Consider the following 23,346-nt stretch of genomic DNA (forward strand, 5'->3'; position numbering starts at 1 on the left):
AAGTCCCAAGGGCCCTTGTCATCTTGGAAGTGGGGAGGGGAACTATATGGCTCCTCCGTCCTGGTGCTCTGCTCCCCTGCAAGAGGCCTCTCCCCAGAACTTACAGTATTTCAGCTCTTGTCTCCCCTTCCATTCACTGAGTCCACTTGCTCTGCTCCCCTCCACCCAAACTCCCCATGTGTGTGTAGAAAAACAGGCCTCGCCCTGAAAGAACTAACACAATGCTCAGGGAAATAAGGCTCCTTGTGAGTGAGAATTGGGTTTTGCCAGAAAAATGGCTTTCTGCTCAAGTTGTCAGTGATAAACTACCTTCCCACTGTTGTCAAGTGATCTCTCTAAAGCCCCAACCTGGCCTGATTCTCCCTGCTGACAGTCTTCCAATGTCTCCCCATTGCCCACAGCACAACGTTCAAGCGCCCTAATATGGTATTCAAGACTCTTCTTCACTTAGTTCCACCCTGTCATCCATCCATCCATCCATCCATCCATCCATCCATCCATCCATCCATCCATCCATCCATGTGAAACAGGGACTTGCGGTGAGAAAGACCTGAAGTCCAGTCCTAGCTGCACCACTAAATAGCTGTATGACCTTAGGCACGTTACTTAGCCTCCCCCAAACCTTAGCATCCTGGTCTGTGAAACGGGATTAACAATAGCACTTATTTCCAAAGTTGTTTGACGATGAAATGAGATAATGCATGTGAAGCACTTAGCACAGCGTTTGACTGTAAATATTTAATACCTGTTAATTATTACTACTGTTATAATTATTGACACTGGATAAGGCATTTGGCCACAGAAGATGAATAAGCCGCCCTCTCTGTCCTACACCTCACAGTCCAGGAGAAGAAACTCTGGTTGGCAGTTAAGCTACGTTCAGTTAGGGCTGGCATGGAGACCAGAACAAGGGAGGGGTAGATCCCCTTCCAGTTTGCCCAGTCACCATTCCCTGCCCTGGGCAGGCTGAGATTCCTTACCCCCATGCTTTGACCTTGGCTGTTGCCTCTGCCTGGACCTCCATTTCTACCTGGTGAACTCCCACCCGTCCTTAAAGGTCCAGCTTAATGGTCACCTTCTCAGTAGAATTTTTGTCTCATTCCTAACTCCAGCCAGAATTATTTGGCCCCTCTCCTGGGCTTTCCCAAGCATCTCCACACTTATGTATACCTCTTGCAGCTCCACATAGGCTGTAGTAAAAACTTGTGCAGTTTGTGTCTTGCACAGATGTGGCTGCCGAGGGCGAGGACGGTGGTGAAGCCCAGCCCTTGCTCTGCTCACTGAGCTGCACAGCCTGGTGCCAGCCTGCAGACCCATGAAAGAAGGTGCTTTGCTCTATTTCTCCCAGAGGGGCCAGCTGTGCTGAGCACTGCCCTGCTAGTCTGCCATCTGGTCGTTGGTTATGTTATGAGCTCTCTGGGAGTGAGCTGTCGTACATGTACACTTGGCACACAGTAGGTCCCTAAGAAACGTGCAGTCACTCTGAGTCCAGGCCACCGAAGGCAGAGATGAATAAGGGCAGCGTGGAGGTTAGAGGGAGGACAACCCGCACATACCACCTCCACCCCCTGCAGGAATCTCTGGTGACTTCAGAATCCCTGCATTTGCTAAAATGCAGATTCCCTGGCCGGGCCATCCCTGGTCTGTGGGTCTGTCTCAACGTTCCAGGTGGCACTCAGCCTCCCATGAAACTTCCCAAAGGCAGGGTGCTTAATAACTCACTTTCTTTATTTTGGGTTTTCAACTGTTGTTAAGCTCTTCCTTACAGGGAACTGAATTTTGCTTTACATCCCCTTCATTTTACGGATATGGGAACTGAAGCAGGTGGGGTGTGCTCTAGGTTACACTGAGAGCTGGTGGCAGACTAGCATTCGGGACCCCCAGTCAGCTGCTTCCCACCTCCCACGGGGGCCTCTGCCCACAACAACAAGCAACACAGGGCTGAAGGCAGAGTGACAGAATGGACCTCTGCGTGGGGTGAAGGCTTTCCATTCTGCATGTCCAAATGGGGTGATCTTAGAACCTAAGGAATCTCTCTGAGCCTGTTTCTCTATCTGCAAAGATGGAGCAGCCCCTCATTGGGTGGTGGTCAAGAGTTCATGAACTTTCACCCTTAAAGAGCTCAGCACAGGGCATAGTATGCACTCAGTTAATCCTGACTCTATTTTTGTGATTATTTGACTTCTGGAACCCTGGACCTCAGAGCGGGTCTCTGGGCCTGCCAGCACAGGAATCATCCTGCATGGGGACAGGATGTGGTGGGTGCACAGCGGGTAGGTGGCAGGGGCCTCGGGGCAGAGGAGAGGGAGGCGGGAAGAAGGGAGAGAAAATCCCAAAGATCCGGAAGGCCGGGAGGGACGCTGGGCCCAGGATGGAAACCGCGGCTATTTGCAGCATTGCCCTCGGGCTGCGGTCGGGCTGGCGCTCGCAGCCTTGGCATTGGAGCCCGCCGCCCCGCCCGGTGCCCTCGGCCACCCGGGCATGGCCCTGTCCGGCGCGCCCCGCCTTGCGGACCTGGCGGGGTGGCTTGGGGGCCGGCGCGACCCTCGGCTGTTTGCTGGCGGGGGCGGATCGGGGTGGTGCGACCCCGGGTGGGCTGGGCCTGGGGCGGGCGAGGTCCTTGCAGGCGGGGTGCGCCGGGACAGGCACGGGCACGGAGGGCGGTCTGGCCGCGGGGTGGGTCACGGCGGTGGCGGGGCGCCCCCAGGCGCCGGGTGGGCGCTCAGGATTGCTAAAGGCTGTGGTTTGGCTACCATTGAGTAGCCGAGAGGAGAAAGGGTACAGGAGGGAGGGATCTTTTTTAAAAAGCTGCGGGAGAATAGAGAAGAAAGAAACACGAGGAGCCGAGGGCGGGATGCGGGCAGGAAGCTGACGTTTCCTGAGCGCCTACTCTGCCCAAAGTAGGTGAGATGGCCGGTCCGTTTCCCGGGCCGGCGCGGGGAGGCTGCGCGCCCTAGAGGAGGCTACCGAACACTAAGAAGTGGCCGAATCGGAATGCGAACCTAATGTGCCTCCCACCCGGGGGCTTTTTCACCTTGACTGGCAAATGCAAACGGGAACGAGAGAGGCATGGCGGGGTCAGGATGCAGAAAGTGTGGGAGCTGGAAGGGGACGCAGGAGGAAGGGGGTTCCAGGAAGGGGTCGCTGCTGTTTTGTGGGACCCTTGAAGGGAGGGAGCAGCTGTCTGGCCGACGGTCTGGGTCCCAGCATCCCCAGATGACGCCACAGGTGCCTGCTTCAGTCTTTCTGCGCCCTGTCAGCGCCCCCACGTGGAAGCTTCTCCTGAAGCTTGATCTCCCTCCTAGAACGCGGAGTTGGTGGATCCAGGCGGGGCAAGAGCTGGGTGGTGGCCTCGGTGGCTCGCCCCTTGGATAGAGGGGCTGGAGGGGCTGGGCCACCAGGAAGTGGGCTAGGAGGGTAGCCTCCTTGGGACTGGCAGGGCGGTCCTCCCTGGAGGGTGGTGGCTAAAATTGGCCCCGAGGGAGTGATTGGCACGTTAGTCTTCAGCGTGCGCTGAGACCTGTCCTGCTGCAACGGCTTAAGACCTCTGAAAAAGGCAACTGCATCCCCGATCTTTGAGGTTATATTCATGCATTTATTCAGTGATTCTCGATTTTATGGCGCATCTTACAACATGGGAGTTGCCTCAGAACAGGGATGAAACAGATAAGCAGTATAGTAATTTTAACACCGGGTGGAAAGTGCAGTGGCAGGGGGCATTTGGGGAGAAACAAAGAATCCTACACTTACCAACATTTGCAGTGTGGGTGCACTTCAGACTCTTGTCCTGGACAGAACACTTTGAGTGTGGAAAAGTGGCTCTCTATACCCAGAGCGCAGGTGGCGCTTACAGAGCTTTGCCCTCTGTGTGGGTAGGTTGTGTGGGCAGATTTCTCTGCCTACAGTCATGACAGATGACTGGGTCTTGCTTTTGGCATTTTTAGCCCCTCAGTTATGCCTGGAGTATCTCTGGAAGGGTCTGAAGATATCACCCAGTTTCATAAAAAAAATTCTCTGTGTTCTAAGACTGATTCAAAACAGTCCCCAACCTTGCCTTTGTCATCAGGCACCTCCCCCGCCATCAGAGGACATCCTGGCTGGGCACAGGGCCCTGGGAACTACTCATCGCGTCTCCCTTCTCAACCACCTTTCTCCATAGCGCCCTGGCACCCACCCACACACATCCTTTTTGTAGTTGGGCTCTATAAAGAAAGACGAAATGTGCACAGTTGGGGGATCAGTCCGTAAGAAGGATTTAAGTCAACTGAAGTGAAGCATAACAAAACAACTAAGAACAAGACTCTGGGTTCAAAATCTTTTTTTTTTTTTTTTTTCAGAGACAGAGAGAGAGTCAGGGAGAGGGATAGATAGGGACAGACAGATAGGAACAAAGAGAGATGAGAAGCATCAATCATCAGTTTTTTGTTGCGACACCTTAGTTGTTCATTGATTGCTTTCTCATATGTGCCTTGACCGTGGGCCTTCAGCAGACCGAGTGACCCCTTGCTCAAGCCTTGGGTCCAAGCTGGTAAACTTTGCTCAAACTAGATAGCCTGTGCTCGAGCTGGCGACCTCGGGATCTGAACCTGGGTCCTCCACATCCTAGTCTGATGCTCCACCCACTGCACCACCGCCTGGTCAGGCTCTGGGTTTAAATTCTTACCCCACCACTTACCATCTGTGTGACCTCAGACTTTCTGAACTTCACTTACCTCATCTAGAAGATGGGGATAATAATATACTCACTTCAAAAGGCTGTTTAAATGTTTAAATGAGATAATGCATGAAAGAACTTAGGGCAGCACACTATAAGCACTTAATAGATGATAGCAATTACTATTGTTGTTTATAATATAATTAAACATTTTATGGGAAAGCTAAGGTTAAGGAAAGTCATTTTAGGCATTCCCTGATATTTTGCCATCACGTCGAGAGCTTCCCAAGGACAGGAGCTCTGCCATTAGACTAGGAGTTCCCTGCGGCCAGGACTCTTAGACAGGTCTCAGTGTGCCAGGCCTCAGAGGTAGGGTTCAGAAGCTTCGGGACTGAGGGCCAAGGTAAATGTGTGAAGCCCCCCTTGCTGGAAAATGTGGGTTCTGGTCCTGCCTCTGCCTGAAATGTGGAGGTGAAGAAGTCGTTCTCCTGAGCGCCTGCTTCTCCCAGGGTCTGTGTTCAATCAAGGCACCCGGAGTCTGACCCCGTCCATTAGTGCGGGAGAAGCTCGTGATAAGAACCTGCCTTTTCTGCCTGGATCTTGGTTAGCGAGTGTGGGAGAAAAGTGAAGGGCTAATTGAAGTATAATTATAATGCACTGTCCTTCGTCTACCAAGTGGAGCTTCCAGACCCCACTGTCTGCAGGACAGTTTGTTTCTTGTGCCAGAGGGACTCCAGAGCCAGCCGAGCAGAGACAGTTCCCACAGGTTGGGTCACGTGGCTGGCTGGGTGGACATGAGGCTGGAGATGGACTCCCATCCCACTCTCCCTGGCCACTGTCGGGGACACCTGAGCTGAGGGAGCTCTCAGAGGAACGCTGAGTGCAGTGAGACCCGGGGAACTGGGGAGGGAAGAGAAGGGGCCTCAAATGCCAGGCTGGGAGTGTGTGGATTTTACCCAGCAGACTCTGGGGCGCCACTGGAGGTTTCAGAACACGGATGTTATGTGGGATTTTTTTTTTCACTTCCTGGGTTCCCAAACCCTCTTCCCCTCGACAAGGTGAGGATGATGAGGGGCTAGAAGTGACAAGGAGCTGGAGACAGGGGAGCCTTTTAGGGGGGAATAGCGATAGCTTAGAGGTGAGGTGGGGGTGTGGGGCCGGGGAGAAGAGGGCTGCCTTCGTGCCACTGCGAGTGTGTCAGCAGGTCTGAGATCTGGAGGGATGGGGAGAGGGAGGGAGGCACTGGGATTGTGAAGAGGAAGGAGAGCAGGCTCTGGGATGGCGGGAAAGAGCTGGCAAAGGGGACATTTGATAATCTGACAGTTTGAAAGGTCCGAGTGTCCAAGGGATGGACCAGGAGGTGCTTGAAGTTCAGGGGACAAGGTCATGGAGCTTTAAGAAGGTAGAGTGCTTGCATGATGAAGCCAGGGGAGACCAAACTAATCCAGAGAATAAAAAGGCTGAAGCCACAGTTGTGAGGAGCCTCTGAAAGGGAGAAATTAGAAGGGTGGGCACCTCAGGAGAGAGAAGAGGTGCAGACATCAAGACGGGAGGTGATTATAAAGATACATGTGTATACGAACAGACACATCTATTGTAGCAGCCAGCGCCAGCACTAGCAGAATACACATAGTGGTTACTTCTGAGATGGGCACTAGGGGTAGGGAGAGTTCCATCATCTATTCGATGGCCCATATTGTTTGAATATTTTACAGTAAGAATATGTGCATGTATTACTTTCACAATTAAAAAAAAAGATTTTATTTATTGGTTTTAGAGGGAAGAGAGAGAGAAAGGGGGGGAGGGAGGAGTGGGAAGCATCAATTCATAGTAGTTGCTTCTCGTATGCGCCTTGACAGAGAATGTCTGGAGTTTTAAACCGGCGACCTCAGCATTCCAGGTGGACACTTTATCCATTGCGTCACCACAGGTCAGGCTACTTTCACAATTTAAAACAAGATAAAAAGTAATCTAAATGTCCATTGACAGAAGAATAGATAGCTCAATTGTGACAGTGGAATATTACACAGCAGTGAAAAATGAATGAATTAGAGTACATGCTTCAACACGGATAAAACTCATAAACTGTTGAACAAAAAAGGCAAGTTGCAGCAGGATACCTCTAGTATGATTCCATGTATCTAGAACTTAAAAATGTATCAAGATTATAGATGGATACTTACACATGTAGTGAACGTATAAAATACTCATGGGAATAATTGATAAACTCAGGAGAAAGCTTAATCTAGTAGGGGGAGAAGTTAGAGGAGGAGACACAGGTCACTTCAATTTCCTCTGTTAATTTGTTTCTTAGCTGGGTAGTGAGCATTCAGGTTTGCTATACCATTGTCTATACATTTGTATTTGACTGATATAATGAATGCATTTTGAAAAATAAAAGGCTAGAAGAGAAATTAAAAAATCATGGGAGAGAGAGGTTTTTAAGAAAGAAAGAAAGGTCAATAGCATGAAATGAGGCAGAAAGTCTTAAAGTGTCTGAGGGGCTGGGGAAGAACCCAGTTGCCCAGGGGTAGGAGAGCGCCCACTAGTTTTCTGGTCCCACAGCAGAGGACCTGCTTTCCGTTTTTCTGCTCATAGTCCTGACAATAGGGCTCTGAACCCCATTAGCAGCCAATGATCCTCCTGGGGATTTCCCAGAGTAGTTCGGGCTCCCACGACCTCTGGGACACATGAGGGAGCACCAAGGGTCTCACCAGAAGGAAATGGAGTCATCGCCCTGAGAGAGACTCACTTGAGGACCCTAACGGGTGGTGATGGCCCTACCATTAGTGCTGCCGGGAGCACAGATGAGCCCTGGGGCAGGGTGATGACCACGCTGACTTGGACAGCAGTCAGGGAGTCTCTGGTGCCCAGACGGCAGGTGGGCGAGGGCAGTGTTGAGGCTTGAAGGTTTGAGGAGGCAAAAGCCAAACCCCGATGCCCAGGCAAGGAGAGCGGGTGCTGCCCAGGCTTGGCAGACAGAAAATGGGCTGAAAGATGCAGTGCCAAGCTGGGGAGAGGGGCTGCCAGGGCTGGAGATCAGAGGAGCGAGTTGGGGAAGGCTGGGCACTGTCAGGGCTTGAAGCAGGAGGTCGCCAGGGGCAGGGAGGCAGGGGCAGGGAGTGTGGGGGATCCGTGAGGCCAGGGGGTGGCTGGGAGGAAGTGGGCAGTGCCTAAGAAGCAGTGGGAAAGAGCCAGTGCCAGCTTGGGCCTGGGGGAGGAGAGGAGGAGGGACCTTTTGCCCTTATTCTTGCCTCAGGTCTGTTTTGCAACAAAAATAGGTGCTTCTGTTTGTTGGTTGTAAAACTCAAGAGTTCCAGGTTCAGAGGGCCTTCTGGGGTCATCTTTTCCAATCTCTTCTTTGTACGGATGGGGGCAGCGATGTCCACAGTGGGGGGTCTGGCCTTTCCAAAGCTACCAGTGAGTCTAGTGACAGGACCTGGACCCAACCTGCCTATGTGTACAGGTCTGGGCCACACCTGGGGGTATAGGGTTGAGAGCTGGGAGGTAAGAGGGTGTAGCAAGAACAAAGAGCTCCAGTCTTGGCCAATGGAGCCAGGGTCCTGTTAGAGAGACAATGCCAAACACATCCAAACACAGCCACTGTGAAAGGCAGTGTCTTTCACAGGCACTGCCCAGTGAAAGACGTTCTGGGGCAGCAGTGGAGTGGACCTCCTGTGAGCTGGGGTCTTTGGGAAAGTAGGTCCCATGGGAGCTGTTGCTTTGGTAGAGCTCAAATAAGTGGGAGGGGGCATTTAAATTCATTAATCTATTTTCAAATCAAATGTCCCACAGTACTAGAAGAGACTTTGAAAGGCAAAAATCAATACCAAGATGGAATTATTGCTGGGTAAAAGGAGCTGACCTAGGTTACTCAGTTGTCCTGTCAGGGTGTGCAGCCTCTTGCCAGTGGTAATCCTGAGGCCTCAAAGCCAGGGGTTCCCTCACTTCATCAGCCGAAGCCGCGGAGCATGTACCAACGCCAAGGGTGGAAAAGTGCCCTGGATAACACTGACCCTCTTCCTTTTACAGGGGAGCAGCCTGAGGTCCTGGGAGGAATAGCATCATCTCCAATGCAACCATTTCTCAACATTTCATTTATTTCCAAGATGTATTTGGGGCCTTGCATGCGACTGGAGAAGCGCTTGGCATTCTGGGAGGGCGTTGGCTTGAACTACGATGCCCCAGAGTGCAGAGAATGTGCCTCGATGGGCGGTCAGGGAAGTGGGCCTGGCTGGGCAAAGACAGGGGTGGGCATCTGCCCTGTCACCCTCTGGTCAGGGGAGGGGCCAGGAGTGGCCTGCACCTGGGGACCCTCTGCACTCCCTGTTTGCTTGGTAGTGCCAGAGTGCTTTAGAAGGGCGGTCCACTATTGGGGAGAGGGTGGGGTGTCTGGCAGTTCCCGGGGGCTGCAGGGTGGGAGCCCCATTTAGCCTCCGCAGTCATCTGACCCCCATGACTCAGGCCTGGCCCTGCCCGTGGAGGGCAATGGGCCAGTCTGAGCTCATCACCCACTGCCTGGAGCAGAAGTGGTAAACAAGTTCACCCTCTGCCTCCTGCCTCTGAGATGAAGCAAGGTAGAGAGTGGGGTGGGGGCCCCCAAACCCTCCACTTATCTAACCCAAACCATCTGCATAACATCGTTGCATTTCATGGGTGTCCACCATGGGGCTGGCCGGGTGTGTGCTATGGGTGATGTGTGCAGAAGTGTGTTTGCCTTCCCACACATTCTCGGGGGAGCTGTGGGGAGATGTTGGCCAGGGCTCATGGGGACCACTTCACCCCGTCCCCGGAGTCTTGGCTGTCCCTGTGGAGTAACACCTGGTTTGACCTGCTTGATCTCCGCCTCACAGCTCAGAGCCACCTTCTAAGGGTCCCTATTACCTCTGGGAGCCTCTGAAAGGTTGTAGACAAAGGTTTTTGGGCCAGTGTGCCAGCCTGCCTGTGCCCACAACAACATGTGAGAGGGCCCCGTCTTCAGCATCTCCCCTCTTGCTGGAGGCCGCTGGCCCTTTCTCATCTCCTATCTTTCTCTCTCTTCCCCTCCTCTCTCCATCATGCCTTCTTTCTCTGTCTCCCTACTTTCCTTGACATCCCTTTCCCTTCTTTCCTCCCTCCTCATCACAGTGGCTGGCATTGCTATTTGTAACCACCAGATGGCACCAGTGTATCATATGTACCCCCTCCCTGCTGGGGTTCACCCTCCACCCCCTCTATAAACCCACAATAATTAACCACCCTTAACCCTTCACAACACCCACGCTCTGCCCAATCCTCCTTACGACTTTAAACGTGGAGGAAAACAAGGAGCAAAATACCGCAGGGCCAGAGTGGGGGCCAGGAGCTCCTGGCTCCCTGCAGATGCTCTAATATCTCCTCAGGGTAACATCTCCAAGAAAAGGGTGTTCATGCACATTATAACATTTACTCCTTGATGCTGTGAGGTCCTGGTGATCATCCCCACTTTACACAGGAAGACACAGAAACCCAGAGAAATGAAGTCACTTGCCTAGGATGGGACCAACTTCTCCCTTTCCCTTTGGTCTCTATGCATTTTCATGCTCTGTCTCTTCTAATGAGGCTGAAATGTATTAGAAGTGGCCCCTCTCTGCCCTCTGGGAGTCTCCAGGCTGACGGGTAAACACAACCCTGCCCAGGCAGCCAGCTGAATGGGGGAGACCGAGGTGCAGCTGCTAGGAGTCCTTACTGGTGCTGAGCCAGAGCTGGATGAAGGTCGTCAAGGCAGGCTTCCTGGAGGGGGCAGGGGCCAGGACTAAGGGGAAAGCAATACCCCCCCCTCGCCCCCGCTCCAACCCGTGGGTGCTCTCAGGCCAGGAGCTGCTGGGTAACCGCATTGGTGAGGAGCAGAAGGGGTGGGCTGCTGCAGCCCTGGAGGCAGTAGAAGGGACCAACTTGGGCTAAGCTCCCTGACTGACCCATCCCTCCCCACCCCCTCACTCCCTGTCCCACTGGGAGGCCTGCTGTGGGCTGGGGACAGGAGGCCCAGGGTGGGGTCCCTTCCCCAGGGCCTGAGCAGGATCCTTCGCCGGCTGTGGCAGTGCCCAGGAGCCAGAGAGGAGCCGCCGCCCCCCACCCCCTTGAGCCCCTCTGTAATTAGGGTTATTTTTAGGCCCCTCTTCCTTCCTATTTCAGGCCTCTGTACTGGGCCGGAGAGTGGGCCGTCCTGGGGCCGAGGGCTGGAGCCGCTAAACTGGGCCGCAGCGTGGGAGCTGCAGCCACAGTGCAGACCACAGCCTGGGGCGGAGTCCTGGCGGGGGAGGGGAGCCGGGACGTGGCCGGCCGGGCAGGGCCGGTGGGGGCGTGCCTTGGCGCATCTGACCCCGCCCTGGGCCCCTCACTGATCTGCCTCCCGCGGGCCCAGCCCTCTGCCCCATGCCCCCAGTCCTGCTGATTTGGGGGGGCTGGCTAGCCCTGGGCCTACATCTCTGTGCGTGTCTAAGCTCCTGCAACCCCAGCACCTTCAGGACGGTGCTGCCCCCCTGGGAGGGGTGCCCAGAATGTTTGTAATAATAAACAGCATTTACTGGGCGCTTACTGTGTGCCAGGTTCTGTCCCAGCACTTTACCTGCGCCCATTCATTTACCGTGTACAACACGACAGGTCAGCGCTGTTTTACCCCTATTGTACAGATAGAAAAACTGAGGCTCCGACGTAGCCCATTTGTCATGGGCCAGGTTTGTTCTCCGGTGGCCTGCTCTCGGGGAACACCCTTGCTGGGGGGTTGGAGAGACTGGTGCTGAGAGACATGGCTTCCTTCTCTGTCTCCTTCCCTTCTCGGATTGCAGTGCAGGCGTGTCTCCCTGCCCGTGATCTGTCCATCCTCTACGGTCCTCGGCCTGTCCTGCCGGCGGAAGGGTGGGTCTTGCCCAGCTGGTTCCAGTTAGGCACAAGAAAGCTGGTGAGGGGTATATTTAGCCCTGGTTTCTGGAGGAGCCAGAGGTCTCTCATCCTTGGAGGCACTGGCCACAGTGGGACTCAGCTTGCCAGCGCTGGGCTCAGGGGCTGCAGGGCAGACAGCTACGGGGCAAGGAATGGGGTCAGGGAGGAGAAAGGGCAAATGTGACCCTGGCCATCTCTATGACTGGGGAGAGAAGTGGTGATGGCAGCCTGGGCAAGCAAGATCTGACTGCCACACTCGGGGTGTGTCGCTGTGGGCCTGAGGGTTCCACCAAGGCATCGGAGGGCAGGCCTGGGGGGACCTGCCTCCTCCTGCCCAGGCGTGGCCTAGGACTAGCATGTCCATGGCATGGGCTTATTTGGGGGGTTTGGCCCTGGCCTGGGAGTCTGGGGACCTGTTGTTTGTCAGGAGGGGTGGGCTGGGGTCAGAGTTCAAGGCAGGGGTTGGGAACCTATGGCTTGCGAGCCAGATGTGGCCCTTTTGATGGCTGCATCTGGCTCACAGACAAATCTTTAATAAAAAAAATAAATAACGTTAAAAATATAAAACATTCTCATGTATTACAATCCACTCATTTCCTACCACTCATGTTCGTGGTTGCGGGTGGCTGGAGCCAATCACAGCTGTCCTCTGGGACAACACCAATTTTTTTTGGATAATGCTTAACGTACACGGGTTGTTGTATGGTTCTCACGGAATTACATTTTAAAATATGTGGGGTTCATGACTCTCTCAGCCAAAAAGGTTCCCGAACCCCTGGTTCAAGGGATAGAAAGGGGGTGGCTTTTGTTCTCTCAGAGAAGACTGACATGTTTGGGCATTGATGTTTGGAGAAGGTGGGAGGGTTGGAGAACGGGTATATCATGCAATAAAAAAGAAATGGACGCACAGAGAGGCAACCATGCAGTGCCAAGTGGCGCTACATGGTGTGTGTGCAGAAGTTGTACCTGGGCCGGACTTAGCGCCTTGTGCGTCTGGGTGGTGGGCACTCACCTACTGTTGTGTGACGGGGCTGGTGCGCTGAGGCTCTCTGTCATGCAGCGACTGGGTTGCAGGATTCTGGTGGTATGCAGGTGTATAATGACCCCTAGGTGAACACGACATTGCCCCATGTGGGTGACTAAGACAGCGTGTGAGCCCACCGTGATGTTTCTGAGGGCAGCCTGTGAGTGTGGCAGTAGATGGGGGCCTGGAGCTGTTCTAAATTGTACAACTGTGATCTTGCGGGGTTGTGTAATTACCCCCTGGATGTTGGCCTGTGTGTGTGAGACTGGGAGTAAACACACGTGTGGATGCAGATTTGGGCTCTGGCGGTGTGTGTGTGTGTGTGTGTGTGTGTGTGTGTGTGTGTGTACTGTCATTCTGGGTGTGACCCGGTAGGTGACTGTGCAGCTGGGCTCTCCCAGCCACCCACCGCTGCAAACAGGCCCTACTCTTGATGAGGTTTGCGCCCCATTGTCCTTCTGGGGACCCCCATCCCAAAGCCACAGGCCCTCTGGGCCTGAGGGCGGGAACCCTACAAGTTGTAAGCGCCTGTCTCTCCCCTAATCCTCTCACCCCCACTCCCTCCGACCATCCCCATAGATGGCAGGCTTCTACCTGCCCTGGGGCGGGAGGCAGGGGAGAGAAAGAGGAGCCCGCCCGCCAGCCTGCCCGCCTGCCCGCCGCCCCTCTGTCGTCTCTGCTCAGACAAAGAGCTCACCCTGGTCTCTGTGGGCGTCTGGGAGACGCTGGGGGGATTAGCTGCCCGCACCGCCCTCTCCCCACCTTCTGCCAGCCCACCCGGCTGGCACCAACACCTCTGAGCCCAGGGTGGTGCCCTCACCACAGCCTCTCCAGCCCCCAGGTGTGTGTATGTATGTGTTCCCTGCCCCCAGCACCATGGTGGAGGCAGAGGGGGCAGCCTGTTAAGAAGTGGGCCCTGGGTCACACACCTTCTATGATGGGCCAGGGCTAGGATCCCCCTGGGTCTATCCCATCTTTGTCTCAAATGTCTTACCCCTGTCTTTGAATCTCTTGTTCCTGACCCTTGCACCCCTCCCCCACAGTTGACTTCAGCCCTGACCTTCCATTCTTGCTCTTTGCATTCCTGGGGAGGATGAGTCAGGCCAGTGAGCACTGAGAGTAAGGTGGGAGGGAGTGGGCTCCCCTCTGGGGAGGGCTCAGCCCACCCTGGAGCGGGAAGCTGTCTGTCTCAGCATGGGGTCAGAGGAGCTCCTGGAGGAGACCTGGGAATGACATTGGGTCTAGGCTGTTCGCTGTGTTTCTGGAGAGGTACCTGTGGCTTTGCTTCCATCAGGGGGGCATGGCTGGTAAGGTCAGAGTCACTGTCTCATGACTTAGAGGCTTTGAGACTAGTACTTTCTCTGTACTATGCAAAACTAGAAATTATTCTCAAAGTTCTTTTACATTTATTCTCATTGGATTTTCTCAACAGATAAGACAAGTATTGCTACTTCCTCATTTCAGAGGCACTCAGACTGAGGCTCTGAGAAGTCACTCTAAGTCACACAACTGGTGAGCAATAGACCCAGGATAGAAATGAGGGTCCTGCTCTGTGTCAAGAGAGACCCTTTGGCTCCCTGATCATTCCCTTGGCTGGGCCTCTACCTTCTCAGTACCCATCCCTGTCACCCCTGGAGAGCCTGCAGTCTTGGGAAACTCTGGAATGGAGACAGGCCAGTGGGAACTGGGTGAGACGACCTGGCCCCTCCGAGTCACACCCCATCCTTAAGCAACCAGGGCCCCATTCCAGAGACAGTCCTTGTAGTCCATCCTCTGCTTTGGAGAGCATGTATGGAAACTTCCTTCTCTTCCTGCCAAATGGGTTGGCGTCTACTTTGTTCTTAAAGATCCCTTTATTTTAATCTTTTCTTTCAAAATGTAGGTTTAGTCCCCTCTTGCTGCAGGTGAGGCCTGTCTCCTTTGGTTCAGTCTCTGGTGGAGGCAGCGAGGCACTGGCCCCATCCCTTCTATGGGAGCGTGCTGCCAAGAAAGAAACCGGCATCTCCCAGTGATTGGGAGAGGCCTTGGAGGTCAGGGCTCTGGCTAGTGCCTTCACTACGAGATTATCAATACATGCAAATGGACTTGTAGAAATGAGGGGTGCGTAAATATGTAGAAGAGGGTGAATGCCCTCATGAGTGGGTAGAAGATGCGTGTGTGGGTTGGTGGGTAAGTGGGTGATAGATAAGTGAGCAGGTGGGATGTGTGGATGGATGAGTGGGCAGTGTTTGGATGGATGGATGGGTGGATGAATATTTAGGTGAATGGATATATGGGTGAGTGGTTGAATGGACCAATTATGAGGTGGATGGAAGATGGATGGATGTATGGTTAATGGATGGATGGATGGATGGATGGATGGATGGATGAATGGGTGGATGAATGGATGGATACATGGAAGGATGGATAGATAGAAAGAAGAAAGACTAGATTGATGAATAGGAGGGTGGAAATGGATGGGAGAATGGGTGAATAAGTGTGTCAGTGGATTTGGGAGCCTGGAGGAGCCTTTAGAAGTCAGGTGAAACAGAGGGAATGGTTTTGGTCAGCTCTCAACTGTCTGGACTGATGGAGAGAATCCATATTATGGAAAAAATATCTAAAAAGTACTGGCTGGTTGCAACTTGATTTATGTCACATTCAGGGGTGGGTTTGGCTCACACTTACGAAGTGTGAAAGTCAGAGCACTTGTAACATGTCAGTCGTACACGCAGACATGGCTCATCACGGGTGTCCAGCTCTGACTCTCCACGAGCCTGCCATCCTCCTCCTTCCTCCCACGCTGGGAGCACAGCTCCTCCTAGATGGAGGCCGACGGAGTGGGTGTGACTCCGATGGGCTCACTCCTTCCCCAGACTCAGGGAGAAGTGACTGAACTCTCTGAGGGTCTGGGGCTGTTCCTTCAGGTTTCCTGAGCTTTAGTTAACACTGGAGGGACCCAGCGTCACAGAGATGAGCCTGGCATCTGCCAGGTAGTGTGATGCGGACCCAAAATTGACAGCAGTCACACTGCCCTGATGACAGAAGGTGGACACTGACAAAACAGAAGGAGGACTCTGAATTGGTCCTCCAAATGAGAGGGGGGCAAGGGAAGCCGTAACAGGACACCTGGAGGTTAGATGCCAGGGAGGGGGTGTGGTTGGTGTGGGAAGGATGGGGTGGGCTTTGGAATAATTTCTTTTTCTATTCTCGGGTGCTGGGCCTATTCTTGGCTCCAAGAGGACTCTTTTTGTCTTTCTCTTGGGGAAAATCATCCCCCACCTCGCACGGAATTCTGAGTGGTCTTCTTTTCACGACAATTCTAGGACTCTTGTGCACTGAGTGCCTGCTGGATGCCAAGAACCTCACAAACATCATCACATTTCAGTCTCACAATATCCTTCCCAGGTAGGGAGAATTCCCCCCATTTTACAGATGAGGAAACTGGGGCTCAGAAAGATTAAAGAATGCTCCCAGTATTATCCATCGAGGAGGTCATAAAATCAGGATTCCTATTCAAGTCAGCCTGGCTTCTCTGCCCCGTGCCACCTCTCATTTCTGAGATCACCCTCCTCTCTGCAGTGTCAGGTCCAGCTGGTGAGCATGGGTCCAGCAGCCATGAGGACACGCCAAAGAGATGTAGGTGAGGTCCCCAGAGAAGGAGGAGACCCAGGAGTGAGGAGATGCGCCCCGGTGGGGGCTGGGAGTGTTTCTAAGGCTGTCAAGCAGGGGCTCCCTGGCCTTTCTCTGAAATAAGAGGCAGCATGCAGGATTTGGGTGAGACCACCAGAGGATTTTCTGGCCTAGAGGGGTGTAGAACACTGAAAAGGGCAGAAGAAAAGACTAGTCCTTTGAAGGAACTGTCCTGCGGTGGCTCCAGGGCAGCTGACTACTGACCTGAGGCAGGGGATGGTGAGAGGTCATCCTGGGACAGCCCCTCGCAGCCAAGAGCCTGGAACCCCTGCCTGGGTGGGAGCCGGGATTCTGGAGAGCTGGCGTTTCCTGGCTCCAAGGGAAGGAGTCAGGGCTGGCGCTGGAATGCTGGAGCTGGGGATGTTTAGAGCCCACCTTGGGACCCAACAGTGGGGAATGGGCGATGCCAGGATATATTTTCTGGGAGACAAGGAGACTGTAGCTGTGGGCACCATGAGGGAAGCCCACCCTGGTCCCCAAGCTAGGCAGTTCCTGAGGCCAGAAGCCTGCAATGCTCTTGGGGATGCCAGGAGGACAATGCCAGAGTCTGACCCTGAGTGCCAGGCCCATGGTGAGGTGGCTCAGGTCTCTGGCCAGTCCGGGGCGGCTGGGTGGAGGAGAGCTGGGGGCGGGGGCAGGGCGGGGTAGGGACTAGGAGGTCCAGGTGGGCCTGAGCAGAGGGTGGTCCTTCCTGTGTCTCCCCTCGTCCTGCTGGCCTCCCTCCTCTCCCTTTGATGCCTCTCACCACAGACTTCAAACAGGCTGCCCTCTGCTTCCACCCGCCACCCACCCATAATTAGAGCTCACAGGCTGCCTCTCACCCTCACTCCCTTCCATGCGCTGCATCCAGCTCTGGCTCTCTCTCTGCCTTTATCCCCGTTCTCACCCTTCCTCTCTCTCTTCCCTTTGCTCTGGGTTCTCTGGCTCTGCATCTCTCTCTGATGTGCCGTCCAGAGGAGGGACCAGCCCCAGACTGGCCCCCTGGCCTCCCCAGGCTGCCGTTTCCTTCCCTTTCTCTTTTTCTGTCGGTTCTCAGTCTGACTGTGGACCTGACTTTTCTGTCCAGTCTTTACCGCCGTATTTTCTCTCCATCGCTCTCTACCAGGCGCTCTCTCTCTCTCCTCTTCTTTCTCCTTTCCTTTTAATGTGATCTGGGGCTCCTCCCCACATTGAAGGCTGCCCCCATCATTGCCCTTTCTGTCCAGAACCTGAGACCCGGGCCTCCATCTGTCCCCGGGCACCCCAGTTGGTATAGGTCCTTGGGCATTCTGCAGGCAACAAGCTTAGCCGGCTTCAGGCTGCTGTCTCCTCCCTGGCAGGTGCAGTCTGGGCTCTGGGCACAGCCTCAGTGCCTCCCACTCCTCCGTGGACTGCCTTCAGGCCCTTCCCTGGTCTGATTTTTCTGGCCAGGCTACCTCCCACCCAGGAGGCCTCCTTTGTAACCCTACGGCTGGTGCTGTCATGTCTGTTTGCTTTCCTGGGAGCAGGGAGGCCTTGCCAGGAGCCTCCCCATGGCTTGATAAGGGAAATAGGGGGAAAAGGATCCTACACACCCAGCCCCCCAAGGCAGCGGGGCTCTGGCTGAGCCTTGACCCCTAGCACGGCCCAGGCACCTCTAGCAGGATCTGCCAGTTAGTTGTAGGGGTTTTATCCCAAAGAGGAGAGGCTTGAAATTCCCTCGCTCTCAGCCTCCTGGTACCTGGTGCCACAGACCCTGGCTCTCTTGGAGAGACTGGTCTCGAGGGGCAAACCTTGAGCAGGGAGTTGTTTGGATGTGGATGGACCCCCCAGGGCTGAGAGAGCTGGTCTGAGCCCCCCCCTCTGACATGGCCTCCCTGGGCTTGCTCCCAAGGACGCTATGAGGAGGGGTGATAACAGGCAAGACATGACTAACCCCAGGTTGGACACGATGTTTTCCAGCTGACAGTGCCCTTCCCTGGTCACGTGGGAGCCTTGTGACCTCCATCATAGGTGTGGAATGAGATGACCACATCTTTTATACAGATGAGGACACTGAGGCACAGGTACCCCCAGGTGCTCTCTCCAGGGTCCCTCCTATAGGGAGAGGTAAGCAGGCTGGGCTCAGGGCTCGAGCTCCAGACAGTGGGGAGTAGGCAGGATCCATGTCCCTGGGTGGGGCCTCATGTCCCTCAGGCCTAGATGTTTCTGGCTAGTTCTAGGTTCTAGGCAAAGATGGGTGCCCACGGGGAGGATGGGACTTTGGGGAACGAAGGGCTACAGCAGGGACCCCAATATCAGATGTTTCTGGATAGGCCCCAGGAGAGGCCTGGAGGGGGGCTCAAGGGACCAGGCCCCTGATGGGCTGGGGGAGCACCCCCTCAGCTGGCCAGGCCTGGGGCACAGGGGGCTTGGCCTGGCAGCCAAGGGTGTGTGACTGTGTGTGCGAGTGTGTGTATGTGTGAAATTGTATATACGAACGTGACTACGGGGTGTGTGTGCTGTGTGTAGGCATGAATGCTGCGTGTGTGTGCACAGTGTGAGTGTGAGTGAGGGCTCATGACTGCAGATGAGTGTGGGAGAAGTGTGCACACAATTGTGTGAGACTGCTTCTGAAAGCGAATGAGAGTGTGTCAGCATGTGAGTCCTGAGTGTGTGTGACTGTGTGTGTACAAACGGACTGGGGTCTCTATGGTGAGAGGATACCCAGGCACATGGATACAGAGTGGGGGGAAGTGAACAGCTGTAAGAACATGTATGCACACATGTGTGCATGAGTGTGCTTCTGCGTGAGCATGTGTGCATACCTGGGGGTTCCTCCCATCTTTTTTTTTTTAAATTTATCCATTTTAGCCAGAGTGGAAGGGAGAGAGAGAGACAGGAACACCGAGCTGTTCCTGTATGATCCCTGACCAGGGATCGAACGGACAACCTCTGTGCTTTGGGACGATGCTCTAACCAATTGAGCCATCTGGCCAGGGCCTCCCCATCTTTAGGGGCTGCGGCGCCTCACCCCTCCCTCCTCTGTCCTTCCTCTGTATTCCTCCCCTTTCTCCTCTTTCTCCCTCCCTGCACAGCCACCCTTTGGGCTCCAAGTGCCAGGGCAGCTGCCCGATTCCAGGGCACCCTAGACACTCCTCCTTTCTCTGCTGTCAGGAAGGGGGTCACCAGAACCCAGGTGGGGGTTTTGGTTCAGAGGAAGGGCACGGTGGCCTCTCTCCCTGAGGCCTGGGTGCGGAGGAGTGGAGGAGCAGTGGCCGCCTGGCCTCCCCGCACACTGTCCTGAGCCCCCGTGTGGGAATGGGGATGAGAGAGAGTGACTGTTTAGCGTCAGCGTCTGACCCAGTGTGTGCGACTCTGCCAGGTCAGGGCGAGGTTCCAGTGGCCCGGGCGCTGGCACCAGCCTCTGCCCTGCCATGTGGCCTGGGCCTCGCTGGCTGCTGTTTCTCTGGGCCTCGGTTCCTCACCTGCGAGGGCAGCTCCTGGTTCTGACGTCTGGCTCCCTGGTTCTCCCCTTCTCCCCTACCCCAGGACTGGGGCCCGTTTTTCCAGCTCTGCCACCTGGGCAGGACCTCCAGTCTGAGGTTCTTGGCTGGGGAGAATTCTGGAGGAGTGAGGGATTTTTTTTTTCTTTAGAAATTGGGGCTTTTGGCTGAGGTTGGTGTGCTCACCCCAGACAGACTTGTCTGAGCACACCTCTGATGCAGGGAGGGACAAGTCCTCCTGCCACCCTGCCCTGAGGGTGGCCCTCTGAGTGGTACATGCAGTGCTTGCTCTGGGGAGCCTTAATCTGAGGGGGGCAGAGCAGCCCTGCTTGGGGACCCCTTAGTTTTACGGGAGAAATGAGACATAATGGAAACCCAGAGAGTTGCATCTACACAGCGACATGAGGGCAGTTTCCAGCCAGACGGAGCCACAGGGTGACAGCTCTTACCAAGGCTGGGCTGAAGGAGCCACTCAATTCTTTGAATAAATGAAAGAAAATTAAAACACACACACACACACACACACACACACACACACACACACACACACACACACACACACACGGAGAGATGGAATTGAGCTGTGAGGCCCTGGGCAGCTTCCTGAAGGCTCCGGATGCAAGGACCTTCACGCTGACACTCTGGATGCCCGAGATCCTCTGGCATTTATTTTAACCGTCTCTCTGGGACCTGGAGCCAAGCCCCTGCCTCTCTCTCTGCCTGTGTCTCCTACTGACATTTGGGAAGACTTTCCCAGCAGCCTGAAGTGCTGCGAAGGGACCCCTTTCCTGCCCTTTCTTTGAGCTTACTCAGCTTTTGAAGAGGAAGTGGGGTTCTCAGCACTGTGTGGATGCATGTGCGCGTGCGTGCGTGTGTGTGCGTGTGTGTGAGTGTGTGTGAGCCAGGGACCCTCACTTCCCAACATCCGGCCACCTCCTTCCCTCCCCAGATCCAGGAAATAATGGCCTGCCAAGCTGTCTCCTCCCTGATACCATCCCAGTCCTCTTCAGCGCAGGGAGGGGTGCAAAGCAGAGTGGATGACAGTGGGGAGAACACATCATCCTTGTATCTGACTCCGGGCCCCAGGCGCTGGGCTAGGGGCTGTGGGGGAGCTCAGGAGGACGGAGCCCCTGGGGGTGCCATGGACCCGCCCATTCCCGGGTAGCCTGCTTGGCTGCAGCCTCAGAAGCCAGACTCACTCAGAGAACCCCAGAGGTGAGTGGGTGGGTGGAAAGCAGGTTCCAGGCCACTCCCTCTTGGATGGTTGAGCATCTCAACCTGCTCTGCCTCCCTGTGCCCTGCTGTGTGCCCTGGGCCTCATCTTAGAATCAGATAGGGGGAGGTGGGGGCAGGTCCCCAAACCAGAGGCTGCTTTTCCCCCGTTTGTATCCCCATCTGACTGGTTCCAGCTTCAAGTGAGAAGGCAGGGGTGGGTGTGACCACGGATAACCCATCTAGAATTAAATCCTGATGGGAGATCAGTCCCTTCTCTCCTCAGTGTAAGATCAAGGTTCTAAAAAGGCTGAGAGTGGGCTGGCCCTCTGCCAAGTGTTGAAAGCACCATCTGACCCAAACTAACATGTGTAGCAATTGTTCCAATAGCTACATTTGCAATTGATTGACACAATACATCTCAAATGGGAGCTGCTTGAGTTTGTGAGCACTTTACCTAATGTTTACCTGCTCACGCACCTGATCCCATTTTGAGACCCCCCCGCCCCCACAATCCTGAGGTGCAGGCAGGAGTGTGGTGAAACGTTCCCCCACTTTGTAGGTGAGGAAATGGAAGAGGCCACCTGCGGTTCAGGAACAGCGTGGGTTCTGGGAGCCCAGGCCCCTCCTTTCTCACTGTCTCATTAGTTATCACATTCGCGAAATAGTTCCTTCTGGTCCTCGGAGGCAGGAAAGCCTCGAGTCCCTGGTGGGTAGGTTGTGTGTCTGGTTCACACGAGGGCACAGGGCCGGGGCGGGGGGAGTGGAAGGGATCATCTCAGGCTGAGTTCAGGCCTCCTCCCCATCTCAGTGCGGGGCCACAGCAGCCTCTGCACACAGGCATCCTTCTGGGGAAGTCCCGCGTGGTAGCCGCCCTCTCTCCTCCACATGAGGGCCTGGCAGCACCAGCCGGCGTCTTGTGGGGTGCACCCTGGCGCTGGGGGCTGGTGGGAGGCACGGCACCCTGGTGTGGCCCCAGCTTAATCTGCCCCTCCACGCGTGGATGAGAGATGAGATCTGGTGTCATTTTGCCGTAGGAGCTGAGTGCCAGTGTGCACCCTGCTGGCAGCTGGCCAGGCCACTCCAGAGCACATTTGTCTCTAGGTGACAGCCACCTCCCCACTCTGACCCACGGAAAGAGACCCCTTCCTGCCATGCCCAGCCAACAACCTCGACCCCTTAACTCACTATCTGAGAATTCTCCCTCTACCTTCTTCCTCCTACTTTGTATTGAGCTCCTACTAATGCCAACCACCTAGTAGGTACTTTATCCAGGTAATCTCACTGAATCTGCCTGAGAGTAGGTACCATTAACCCTCATCTTAGGGATGGGGGGCTGAGGCCCTAGAAAGGTAAAGTGACTCCACAGCCCCATGGAGAGTGTATAAGGTAATCACCCCCTCCCCCACCCTGCCCCGCTAAAAGGGACCTAGAGTTACTTTCCTGGGTAACTCTACTCTGGGAAAAGGAAGACAGACATTTTGAGGCCTAGTGGACACGGACTCCAAGGTGACTTTGACAGCTGGGGACTTGAAGTGACGTGCACCTCTGCTGTGCATGGAAGTGAGGGAATCAACGGAGTTCCAGCCCAGGTCTGGCTCACAGGGGACCACTGTGTCCACAGACCCAACCGCCTGGCATTTCAAGGGTCCCTGCCTGGACATTTTGAATGGAAATTCTTAGTAGCTGGCAAGTCGTCCGCACCAGCTTCTTGGCCTGTGAGGTCAGAGCTGTCATAGCAGGGGACGGCAAATGAAAGCCTCCGAAACGGCCTCCTTCTTCCTACCAAAATTGTATAAATAATAAATTGTACAAATCATGTCCTAGGGACAGTGACAAATGCCAAGACAAATACTTTGGAGGCTGTGGTAAGTTGCTGAGCGTACCAAGGTCACGCAGCCAGGGGTCTGGCAGAGGTGGGACTCAGTCTGTCAGGCTCCAAGGAGGTTGCAGGCGGCGGGGAGGCTGCAGAGGGAGCTCGGAGCTTGGGAAGGGCTTTGAATGTCTCGCCGAGGAGCCTCAGCCTGGTTTTGTTGGTGAAGGGTTTTTATTTTATTTTATTTTATTTTATTTTTGTATTTTTCTGAAGCTGGAAACGGGGAGAGACAGTCAGACAGACTCCCGCATGCGCCCGACCGGGATCCACCCGGCACACCCACCAGGGGCGACGCTCTGCCCACCAGGGGGCGATGCTCTGCTCCTCCAGGGCGTTGCTCTGTTGCGACCAGAGCCACTCTAGCGCCTGGGGCAGAGGCCAAGGAGCCATCCCCAGCACCCGGGCCATCTTTGCTCCAATGGAGCCTTGGCTGCGGGAGGGGAAGAGAGAGACAGAGAGGAAGGAGAGGGGCAGGGGTGGAGAAGCAGATGGGCGCTTCTCCTGTGTGCCCTGGCCAGGAATCAAACCCGGGACTTCTGCACACCAGGCCGACGCTCTACCACTG

Source organism: Saccopteryx leptura, chromosome 2, assembly GCF_036850995.1.
Source record: "Saccopteryx leptura isolate mSacLep1 chromosome 2, mSacLep1_pri_phased_curated, whole genome shotgun sequence".
NCBI lineage: Eukaryota > Metazoa > Chordata > Mammalia > Chiroptera > Emballonuridae > Saccopteryx > Saccopteryx leptura.